A 13,007-nucleotide genomic window follows, 5' to 3' on the forward strand; every position below is an offset into this window, starting at 1 on the left:
CAAGGAAACCTGAAGAATGAGGTGGCTCTGTACCTGTCGCCATCCCAAAGTACTTTGTAAAGTGAGGAAACCAGGGTGGTGGAGAACTGTATTTCTTAATGATTCTGTTTGAGTATACAGATAGTTACACACATATCTGCATGCGAAGACATTTATGTCTAGTATGCATAGAATTTTATCTGACAAGTATATACATGGTTATGAGGCATACAAATAGGGACAATCACTACAGCATGACTTTAACCGTCAAAATGAATGAATAAATGAAATAACTGAAATGACCACTGACAAAGGACAGGCAAAATAGATTACAGGGACTTCCCTAGTGGTCCAGTGGCTAAGACTCTGTGCTCCCAATGCAGGGGGCCCAGGTTCGATCCCTGGTCAGGGAACTAGATCCCACATGCCACAACCAAAAGATCCCGCAGGTGACAACAAAGATCCTGCATGCCGAAACTAAGACCCGACGCAGACAAATTAATTAATTAATTAATTAATTAATTTAAAAAATAAAAAATAGATTATAACTTATCCATACTATGCATCTCTGACAAAGGATAAAGTAGACTTATGGATGTTGATATAGAAAGACCTCTAAAATATATTGTTGGGTGAAAAAAAACTTAATAAGCTGTCACTATTAGTCTTTTTAAAAAAGAGAATGCTCTCTCTTCCTTTCACTCTTCCCTTTCCCTTTCCTATGTAACATTCAATCCTTGAAGTATTTGTAGAAGGATCACAAGTAATCCTAATTTGGGAGTGGGGGGGAAGCTCTTAAAAGTTCAAAATATGCAGTAAATTCTTGCTAAGTCTACCACCTAAATATTTACCTAGTTACAATTTGTTCAGTAAGTGAAAAACAATACCTTGTATACGTGTAGAATTTAATTCATAAAGTGGTGGACATGTTGAGGGCAAAGAAGCTTCCATCCAAATCCAACATGATCATTCCTCGGATTTGAAAACAAGGAAGAAAAAAGTTATTTAAGTATTTGCCCTGGATTCTTCTCCTTCATGTCTGATGAGCCAAGGAAATATTCCAGTATGTCCGAGAGACTGATATCAATACTGTCTTCCAGGAGGAAACTGAACAAGGTAGCTGCAGCCACACTCTCCACTGAAGCCAAGAGCTGCACAGAATCCTTGGAACCAGCTGATTTACATCAACGTGTCTTAAATGTCGCTCGAGAGTCACTATGTATTCAGGACACAAATCACTGAATTTGGAAAATCACTGATTTGGAAGATAAAACCAATGAGACAGTTAAAGATATTACAAAATAACTGTCTCATCTTTCTGTCCTTGTTTGTTGAAATCAGCATATCTATCACTTCAACAGAAACATCTGGGGTCAGGAGTCTGGGTTGGAAGGGAGATTTACTGTTATAGGGTTTAATTTTTTTATATTATGACTATGGTTTACTTTTCCAATTAAAAAATGGTTCATATAAAAACAATCAAACAAATGAAAACCCAACATTGACAACAAAAACTTTGATAAAGTTCACCTAAGCTATTTTCACTTTTAGAGATCAGCCTATGTCTGGCCATTGGGGTCTGAGACACTCTAAGAAAAATAAGTTTTTTGGTTCTTTGTTTTTTGTTTTGTTTTGGTTTTGTTTTTTTAAAGAAAGTGCAGGAGGAGAGTAGGAGAAGAAAAAAGAAAAAAGAAATCTGTCCCCCTGAAATAGTCTCCTGAAATGAATGTCACAATTGTATCCAGCATCCCAGGCTGCACAATATCCAAGAGGAAGAGTAATTAAGGGAAGCTCAAGGGGAGAAAAAATCATATAAATGATCAAGGAAATTACTTCTGAGTTAGAGCCAAAGGAAATGACCTGGTTGTGTAATGGCTGGTGAAGGATTTGGCAATTGGCTTTAAATGTCTGAAAGGAATAAACATCCAACACTAAAAAATTAATAGGTAATAAAGGAAAAACATTATCATTTCTGATAAACCTACTTTAGGTGAAACTTACTTCATTCTTTCCCACAAAAGTCTTTGTAAAGTTAAAAATCAGCTATGAACTAATTCTATCCAGTATTCAAGGATCCTGGACTTCAAGCGAAGGAACCACAGTGAGAGGAGTATAGAGACAACAGTCTCCTGTTACTTACAAGAGCAAGACAGCAGCAGAGACTGGATGATAAGCTCTACTGTCCCCCGAATTTCAGTTTAATTGTTTAATAAGTTGATAAGTCCTGGGAAGTAATCTTCACCACATGGGCTGATGATTAATTCAAGCAAGATACCATTTTGTTGTAACAGCAATAACTAGACAGAGTAATAATTAGCCACCACAACACCCTCTCCTTTCAGGGCTGTGAAAAGTAGCACAAGTTAAGAGAAGCTCACACCTCAGTGAGGACCTGCAATTAAGGTGACATCCTGTGCTGAATAGCCAGTCAATCCATATTTGACAATAAAGGAAGAAAACACCTCCTCCCTGATCTGCCACACGGAAACCACAGCGATGCCATTTAGTTTCAGGCATCTCCTCTAGACGGTTCTTTAAAATGTCCATCGTTTGATCACTGAAAGCTCTAGAAACTTTCTACATAAACATCCCTATGCTTCATTTACCAATGGAACCTATGAGATAAATTCTCTTATCACTAAGACTTATCCATTCAGATCTCTTAACAATTAGCCATTTTAAACGAGTGAAAAGTCTTACATATATAATGTGATTTAATAAAAACACTTGCAAAGATATAAATAAAGTGTCACAGAGATAAGTGAGTGAAAATACCAGAATTCAAACGGGTCCAATCAGAAAAGGGAACCTTCCTACATTGTTGGTGGGAATGTAAATTGGTGCAGCCACAATGGAAAACAGTATGGAGGTTCCTTAAAAAACTAAAAATAGAGTTGCCATATGGTCCAACAATCCCACTCCTGGGCATATACCCAGAGAAAACTCTAACTCAAAAAGATACATGCACTTCATGTTCATAGCAGCACTATTTACAATAGCCAAGACACGGAAGCAACCTAAACGTCCATATATAAAGAAGATGTATATATTTTCATATATACACACACACACACACACACACACACACACACACACACACCCTGGAATATTACTCAGCCATAAAAAAGAATGAAATAATGTCATTTGCAGCAACATGGATGGACCTAGAGATTATCATACTAAGTGAAGTCAGACAGTAAGACAAATATCATATGATATTACTTGTAACTGGAATCTGAAAAAAATGATACAAATGAACTTATATATAAAACAGAAACAGACTGACAGACATAGAAAACAAATTTATAGTTACCAAAGGGGAAAGCAGAGGTAGGGATAAATTAGAAGTTGAGGATTAGCAAATACAAACTACTATACATAAAACAGATAAACAACAAGGTCCTACTGTATAGCACAGGGAACTATATTTAATATCTTATAATAACATAATGGAAAATTATCTGAAAAAGAATATATATATGTAAAGCAATTATGCTCCAGTATAGATGTTTAAAAAGAAAAGGAATATATATGTCTAAATCACTGTGCTGTACACCAAAACCTAACACAACAATGTAAAAACAATACATTGTTTTTACATTGTAAAATACAATACATTGTAAAAACAATGTACTTCAATATTTTAAAAATGCTAAAAAGTCAAAGGAGTCCAATCAATCTGCAGTTATTCATTGCACATATTCTATGTACTGGATGCAAACATATGCAGGTCCTTCTACTCACAAAAATGAAGTGTCAGTTTTAGAAAGTGAAGTCACATAAAAGGAGTAATTGGTTTATCAAATATAATTATTACAAATAATTATTATAAATAACTTTTTATCCCCTTTGCCATGATTGAAGTTTATGGTTAAAGGAAGATTGTAACTTCCACTTTGTGTACTTTGTTGCCAGGATCATTGGTGGTCTATTATTAGTATTTGCTCATGTGAGTTGTTTCTTTGTTTTGTTTATGTATAAAAAATTCTATTGATAGAAAAAAGAGGAAAGACCCAGATTTATTTTCATATATATATGCAATATTCAATAAACTTCAAATTGGCTTATAATAAAACTATTATATATGTACTATATATGAAACTATCTAGAAATATTCTGCATACATTATCTTTATGGATACTCTGAAATTTATGCTTATGCTGAAGTTATAGATATGCTGATTTGAGCAAACCGTCTTAAAGAAGAAAAAGATGATATAATTATTTCCTAGTATCTTTAATTTGTGTCATCATTTTTGCTTTCTAAAGAATCTCTCCAAATTTTTGTTTTATTGAAACTAAAAATATTGTAACCACATTAATATTGAATAATATTTTTGGTGAGCATTAGATTTTCTAATTAAAAACCACTAACCTATAAATATCTAAATTTTCAGGTACTTAAGTTTAGAGTCTTGGGAATTAACTCTAGTTAACTATAGATTACTCCATATTTGTCTAAATTTATTTTTTAAAAAATAAAGAGATATAGTATTTTTTTCTCTAACAGTAAGTCCATCCATAAAATGTATATAGTTTTGCACTGCAATTCAAAACACAGAATCTGATGTGATTACATTTACATCATACTGAGATTGTTTAATTGCTAGAATGCCACACTGCATCTTTAAAATATATACATATTATAAGTTCCTTGCTCCCATGTGGAGCTGCAAGAAAAAACTTACATTGGACAAGCCAATTTATAGAAAAGGAGCTCTTTAAAGTTCAAAGCATGTAGTAAATTCTTGCAATTCCAAAGTCTTCCACCTAAATATTTACCTGGTTAAAATTTCTTCAGTAATTGAAAACCAATACCTTATATACCTGTAGAACTTAATTCATAAAGTGATGGACATGTTGAGGGCAAAGAAGCTTCCATCCAAATCCAACATGATCATTCCTTGGATTTGAGAACAAGGGGGAATAAAGTTATATAAACATTTGCCCTGGTTTCTTCTCCTTCATGTTTGAGGAGCTAAGGAAATATTCCAGGATGTCAGAGAGACTGATATCAACACTGTTTTCTAGGAGAAACTGAACAAAGCAGTTGCAGCCACACTTTTCACTGAAGACAAGAACTGCACAGAATCCTTGGAACCAGCTGATTTACATCAATGTGTCTAACGTGCCTCCAGAGAGTCACTATGTCTTCAGGTCACAAACTACTGCAATGCTGTGGATACAGGAAAAATACAAGGTAACTCCAAAGCCCTACAGGGAATTCAGGAATCCTGCCAAAAGAAACCAGAAGCACCTTGCTCTGGTGGCTGATGGAGACTTGGTCCCTCCAATACAGACCTCAGCATCCGAGACAACCCCTTTTCAAAGCACTATTCCCTGTGCTCCTCACCACAAGGAATTAACTAGGCAGGTAATTCTTCCCCTTCAGCAGAGATTCAGGGAAATTTTGCTCCTTTCAAGGCTACAAAAATAGTTTAAGTGACTGAGTCAAGACTCCACAAAAGTCTCCTAACTCCTCATCCTATGGTCTTTCTACTGAGCCATGCTGCCCCTAGACGAATCTATGCTTCAGCATATTAGAGCTGAATGGCTATATAGTACTGTTTCCCATCACTACAGGATGAAAAGTAAAACTGTACAAGGGTTTTCTGTGTGTGTGTGTATGTGAGTGTGATTTTAATTCACACCAGCAGTAATGTTTGTGCCTACAAAAAGAAATTAAGCCATGAGACTATTTGTGACTAATACAGCTAAAACAAACCTTAGGAGATGAATCAATGCTTCTCTGACTATACTATCCTGCCTTTCTCAGAGTAATGGATCAGAAAAACAACATTCTGCTATAGGAAGCTTTCCCATACACGGCTACTACTATTGGGTTGATGGATTAATACCACAGCTTCCTCTACCTTCTAATGGGACAAACCTGAGTTATACCTTCTACATTGTTTCTCAGATTCCCCAGTAAAATTAAGTTCCAATTGCTAACATGTAAATTTGCTTCACAATTGCACCTTTATTGGTTTCCAGCTCTTCCCTGTCTCCCTTTCCCACTCCTCACCCACCAATATTTCCTAAGATCACCTCTCAAACTACTTCCACCCAAATCCTTGTCTCAGGGTCTGTTCCTGGGGACCCAGCCCATGACAATGAGTAAAGTTTGACTATGTGTCAGGTTTGAAGCCTAGTGCATTGCCTGTTTTTCCTTAATTAATCCTCACAACAATTCCACAAAGGATTTTTCATTCATTTTACAGATGAGGAACACGAAACTTAGAGATGTTATAATTGGCCCACAGTCACCCAGTTAGGAGTAGAAGAGCCAAGATTAAAGCACAGATCTATCTGACTTAAAAAGTCTTGTTTTTAACCACTAAGAATCATAAATCCTTTATCAGTGTTACCCCACAGGTTTACTTACAAAATATCTGCAAAATATCTTGAATCACTTTGTAATCAGTGGCATTCAATGATCAATAGAAACCAGATAAGTCAAATGTTGGACAACCCCAAGAGAATACTAGATGCAACGAAAGACCTTAAGTGAGGTACAGTAATGAATGTTCTCACTGACTTCTGCTCTATTATTCATGTACTGATGGCCTAAATAAGACCAGACAGTAGTGACCCTGGAAGCAGGCATCTAAGGATTTCCAATTAAGCTGGATGGAAGAAACACGATAATCATGCCCATCTTTTTATACTCCCAAAGCAGTGGATGCACTGCCAATATTACTTAAACATATGATTAATTGCCAAGTGGTAAGTTAGGTGTTGGCAGAAGTGAAAGCTTGAGTGGATGACGGGAACCACTTCCTAACTACTTTGCCTATATTAAGGGAATATGTGATGCAAACCAACTCTCCAGGAGGAGACTGGGGAGGAAACAGAACCTGACTGGTAGTGTTTGCCCATTTCTGTGGTATAAAGACTCCCATCATGGCCAATTTCAAATTACCAACATGTCGTCCTTGAATGCATAGTTGGAAAGAGAAGAACAAAGTCTGCCTTCACAAGCCACTATGAGCCAGCTCCAGCATACCACTGCTCCCGTGGGATGATGAAAACACAAGCCAAAGGCTTAAGTGTGTCTTCTCTAGGTTCTAGAGAAGGTGGGAGATGAGAAAAGCAGTTAACTGAGAAAGCAGACAAAATCTGCTCTGGGTGAGATCTGCTTCATTCTGAGAGGTAATGACTGTTCTTTCCCAGCATGGATTAAAGAGGCAGGGAGCTCTGGTTGATACAGGATTTAAGGACATACAGAGCGGTGTTCAATTTTGGCTGCAAGTTAGAATCCCTTGAGGGTTTTTTTTAAAAATTCTGCTGCCTAGGCCTCATCCAAGGCCAATTACATCAGCATCCATGGGGTTGGTACCCAGGCACCAGTGGTCATCAATGTGCCATCAGGGGTGAGAACAAAGGCTCCCTAGAAATGCTTCTCAAACTTGAACATGCAAGTTTTGTGGGTGGGTGTTTTGTGAAAATGCAGATTCTGAAAATGTTAAGTGAAAAAGAGTGGTACTTTATAAGTCCAAGAATGTGAAAAGCTAATAAGCTAATTAATAGAAAGAAGTAAGACTAGTGGTTACTTCTGAGAGAGTACTGACTGAAAACAGGAAGAAAGAAACGCTCTTGGGTGCTGGGAATGTTCTACCTCTGATCAGAAGTGGTAACACAGTTAATACATTAGGTTGTGCAGTTAAGTTTAGTACACTTTACATATTTTACTGTATATATGCTATACCTCAAAAATTAAACAGTGGGCCTGGGGGGTAAATGCAGGATCTGATTTAGTAAGTCTGGGTGAGTCTTGAGATTCTGGATCTAATAAGCTCCCAAGCAATGTTGATGCTACTTGTCTGACTCTCAAGGCTCTCAGCTAGAGTCAGAGTGACTTAAAGTCAATGTGCTACAAATGTTTACCCAGTGCCCATGTGTGCCAGGCACAGGGCTGGGCCCAGTTGGTATGAACGACAGGCCCATGGATGTGTCTCTGGCATATGCTGTCCTTGAAGACGTCACAGTCTACTGAGGTCCAACAATTCATACAAAAAATTCACTCACTGAAAAAAATATCTCAGTGAGTCTCTGCCATGTGCTATAAGCAAGCACCTGTTCCCCCTCCCCAGAGTTTATAGATATTAAATGACCAGAAAATGCTCATCCTAAATATTTACTCATCCTAACTGGCAAAAGTGTTATAAGACCAGGGTGAAACTGAGCTGCAGAAAGAAGGCCAGTATGGTTGTAGAGTGAGGAGTGATGGTCAGCAGTAAGCAGTGGGTTTGCTGACGCATGCAGAGGCCAGAGAAAACAGGGCTTGTGAGCCACAAGGATTCTGGTCTTTATCTGAGGAGCAATGGGAAGCCTTTGAAAGGTTCTAAGCTGGGGGATGGCATAATCAGATTTGCATTTTTAAAAAGATCACTCTAACCAGTGTGGAGAACTGTTAGAGGGCAGCCAGAGAGAAGGCTAGTCTAGTAGACCAAAGGAGAGGTGATTTTAGCTTGGACAGTGGTGACAACTGTTGAAACAGAGATGGTTTACAGATATTTATGTTGGAACATGAGCAGGTCTTCATGACAGATTGACTATGAGGGTGTCAAAGATGAGTCTGAGTCTTCTCATTTGCACAACTCTAAAAATCGGGGTGTCATTTGCAAAGGTGGGGAACACTCTCCCTTTTATTTTCATATTTTCAAGGCTTTCCAGGATAATCCCAATTTCATGCAAATTTATTCTTTTCCAGTAAACATAGTTTACCAATATAAGACTTTTCCTAGAAATAAGTCCACAAAATTAAAAAAGAGCTTGACAACAATGGCATCTCTTTTCCATTGGTCAGCATAGTTCTTTCCCTATGTGACTGGCCTCACACAATCATGGATCACTCTAATGCCAGGTCCACTTATGTTTCATTGTGAATATAAAGTCCCCAAAACTCAAAAACTGGATCCAAATAATCCTTCTCTTTGTGTCTCCCTTCCTTCTTCCCTTTAGCACTCATAAACCAATAGCTGACTACTGTATATGGAGACACATGCTTAGGAAATTGTTTATAATTGTGTGCTCTGCTGGCTTGCAATGTGTTGAATTTACTTGCCAGAGTAACGTATTTTTTTACATGTAAAACAGTGCAGTTTTTCTCCAGCTTCATTGAGGTACACTTGACAAATAAAAATTGTACATATTTAAAGCATACAGCATGCATTTTTAAAGTACATTCGGAGCCCACTTCCTGGATGAAAACAGGTACCTTGCAAAGGTGATAATGACCATGACTTCTAGGAGACAAGCTGCAGACCTGAGTACATTACTGTGCATCCACTTTTGGTGGCTAGTGAGATCAGATTCAACACAAAAACATGGGAGTTTAGAGTTGACTGCGGTCGCTATAGGTCAACTAAATGGCCCTAAAAGCACACAGGCTTGTTTCAGTCACAAAATGCTGCTCTGGAATATAAAATGTTGTTTCCATCAATCATTGTGGGTGCAGCACCAGAGGCTTTGGTTACAAATACACTTACCTTAAAAATACTTCTTGAGCACCAACAATGGCTAAAATACAGCACAAATTTGGGGACCCATAAACCAAGAGTCCTATCCTCATTAGAAATGTAATTTGCCAGGTAGACAGACACGGTAAGAAGAACAGATAATCCAAACAGAATGAAAGTAGTGCTAAGAAGAGAGGGAGGCAATTTTTGTGAAAGGCAGAGGAATGATACATTTTCTCTTACAGGAAAAGTATTATAAAGACAATGAAATTTGACGTAGTGGTGGCTGAGAAATAAAACTTCAACAGGCAGAGAAAGCCTGTCCAGCCTAAGATAATACCATGTCAAAAGCATCGAGAAGCAAAACTGCACTTAGATTTTGGGAAACAGGTGGTAGTCTGTTGTGGAGTTCGGTTGCCCTGGAGTGGGTAGGATTAGACTAAGCATGGAAGGTGCAGAATCCTGGGCAAAAGAGGCTGACATGAAATGCATGGGGCTCTAGGAAGACACTGAATGTTCTGGAGCACAAGGGCTTTTGGATAATGGGAACAACACAAATATTGAATTATTGTGAATTTTTAGTCAAAGTCTATATTCTCTCCAGTTGAACTGTGATGCTCATGGTTTCACTGATAACTTTGTATACGAAAGAGACATTTAAAAATCACACATCTTCATTTATCATTTTCTGCTTATCATACAAGCCTCTAGAGATATATGACTAAATCTCCAAGAGAAAAAATTTATCTATATTCACGTTTCTTAAAGAAAAGACAAGCATCCATAGGACTTTTTTGTAAAAGAAGAATTTCAATATCTAAATTGTGATTGTACATGCCATAGAAAGGTTTTGTTTTTTGTTTTTCCCTAAATACTTCTCAGTTTGAGGGCTGAGGTGAGTTTTGAGTTTTACCCAATTTTTTAGTGACTAAGTCCAAATCGCCATTATTGAACAGAGGGAGAATAAATGTTATACATGTGGAGCAAATGTTGTTTTAAGTTTTTTCCCTTTAAAATCCCCCAGCAAATACAATAACAATTATTCAAAGCTTTTCAAGGACATATCCAATGAAATATGTAACAGAAATGTTACTTGACATTATAACATGATGCCAATACAGAATGAAATATGAAAAGAGTTGAGCTTATTTTCTTTGATCTCATAATAAATATCTGATTTGGAAACTTATATTTCAAAAATGGATTCAAAAAATCACTAGTGACCCTCCCTCTTTTGCTCCCAGTGTAATTTATTTGTCTGGGATATTCATTGATAAAGACAGAAAAGAAGTATATGGGAGGCTGACAAGCTGATGGAGGATAAAGCACATGGCAGGGCTGGAAGAAGTTCCTGACAATGGCTCTGCAGAGCTGTAAGGGACTGCATGGCCGTGTATTAAGAGGTGGTGGGTCCACACAAAAATGTCTGCTCTCTTCCACCTCAGTGATGTGAATGTATCACAGGTGGTGCTACAGTTCTGAAGGGAGAATACATTTGCTGTTTCCTTTGCTATGTGAAGCTAAGTAGATTGCCACACGACACCCAGGTTCAGGACCTTTTTAAAACTAGAGCCCAGGAAACCTGTGATTTTTATTTCATGTTCAGCAACCTTTTGAAAAGGCAAAAGACAGTCACAAGAAATGCTGTTAATTAGAGCTATTCAAGCGTGGGTTGCCTGGGCAGAAGACACCCCTGTTTTGTGGCAGGAGTGGTAAGAGATGGCATAGTTCAGAGAGTGGTGAGCCAGAGGTCTGGCTGTCACTGGCATGACTTTATCTGAAGTGGGGGTGTCTGGGTAAATGCTGACATCTCAAGTGCCTCAGAAGTAGAAACAAAACCCTTGGGTAGAGGATGAGCCCTAGAAAGTTTCTAATCCACAGAGGAGAGTCTCTTTTTTCAGTAACTGAAAAAAATCACCTGAAGATATGTTAATAGGGCGCTCAATTTAAGACACCACTCTTAGATCTGCTTTAATTATTGCTTGAAATAACATTCCTAGCTTTAAAAGAACCAGTAAGGCACTCTTATTCAACAATCATACTAGCGATCTTTGCTAGTGCAAAAATTCCAGAAAGGAGAAATAAAATGCATACAGATTAGAAAGAAAGAAATAATGCTGTCTCTATCCTTGGACAAAATGACTGACTATGTAGGAAATCCCAAATGTCTACAAAAAAGCTATTGGTACTAATAGTGAGCTTAGCAAATTGCCGATACAAAGACAATATACAAAAAACAATAGCATGTCTATGTACTAGCCATGGAATGGAAAATTAACATTTTTTAAAAGTACTATTTACAGTGGCACCAAAAACATGAAATTTAAATCTAGCTCCTTGCTTCTCAAAGTGTGGTTTCAGACCAGCAGCAGTGGCACTATCTGGTAGCCCTGTCCAACCAGAACCTGCATTAACAAGATGCGCTAGCAATTCAATCCACGTACACACTAAAGTTTAAGAAGCACTGCGTTCGTGTGACTTTCACCTTCAGCACTTCCCCAAACAAATCACCCTTATCCAAAGTCTTTCCCCTTATTTAGCAGCAAAGTGCATGCAAAGGAAACAATTAAATTATTTCAAAGGTGTGTTTATTTCTTTGGGAGAGCCCTGTGTAATGGGCCCTAAAGCCATCTCTAAGGTCTGAATAAACTAAAGGAAGTAGTTAGCTTAATTAACACCTACTCCTCCCAAAGGACCTAAACTTTGAGAGAGTAGCATATGGGGACAGGGAGATAAACAGATGAAAACATTTTTTCTATAATGAAACTCATTTTAGAGAAAAGCAGCTAATCAATGTTAAAAGAGAAGAAGGGATTTAACCAAAAGCACATGCTGCCAAATGATTTTTTAATAAAAAGGTAAGTCTACTGCCCTCCTTACTGTTCAGCTTTTAAGATGCCACTCACCCTTCCCTCCTACCTCACTGAGTAATTTCCTCTAAGGTAGTTTTTAATTTATTTTATCTGTTCCCAAAGCAGAATTTACACACACACACACACACAGTTGTTCTTTTGAGGGAGTTCCAACACATGACTATTTCCCGGGTTGAGCCAGGTCTGAGATATTTCTGTAAAATTACCAATAGTTTCCTTAGGTTTGTGTGTGTGTTTTATTTCTAAATCCAGTACCCAGGCCTTTTCTCCTCACGGATCTCTGAACGATACCTCCCCCTTCAAGGTTCTGTAGAGGCCCTTGGCCTCCCATAAAAGGCTCTGTAGACTTCATCCAGGTTGAAAATCCTCCTTGACTTTCCTTCAGGAAGTCTATTTACAAAGCAACAGAGCAGGGTGTGGCATAATGGATCCTGATGCCCGCGCTTTCTTGACGACATCAGCAAGATGTTTCAGGGTAAGAGAAGATACCATAAAATTAGACCATTCTGGAAGGAACCCAGTCTCTGGAAAGCTGAAGAAGAACTTGTACAATGAGGGGAGCCAGTGAGAACCATTCAGCTCAGCGACTGCCAACCTCCTTTGTGGACCCATTCCTGAGACATCACCTGAGCTTTCTGAGCACTTACTATTAAATAGTCCCATAAGCCGTCACCTCAACAATATCTCTAAGAGAA

At 37.9% G+C, this 13,007-nt stretch overlaps 1 protein-coding gene across 2 annotated transcripts in view; it reads right to left on the reverse strand.

Annotated features, from left to right (window-relative positions):
* The window catches only part of CPNE4 (copine 4), a 629,469-nt gene that overhangs the window by 551,879 nt on the left and 64,583 nt on the right, over positions 1 to 13,007 (reverse strand). The gene's annotated exons all lie outside the window — the stretch shown is intronic.

Source organism: Balaenoptera physalus (assembly GCF_965194825.1).
Source record: "Balaenoptera physalus genome assembly, chromosome: 4".
Lineage (NCBI taxonomy): Eukaryota > Metazoa > Chordata > Mammalia > Artiodactyla > Balaenopteridae > Balaenoptera > Balaenoptera physalus.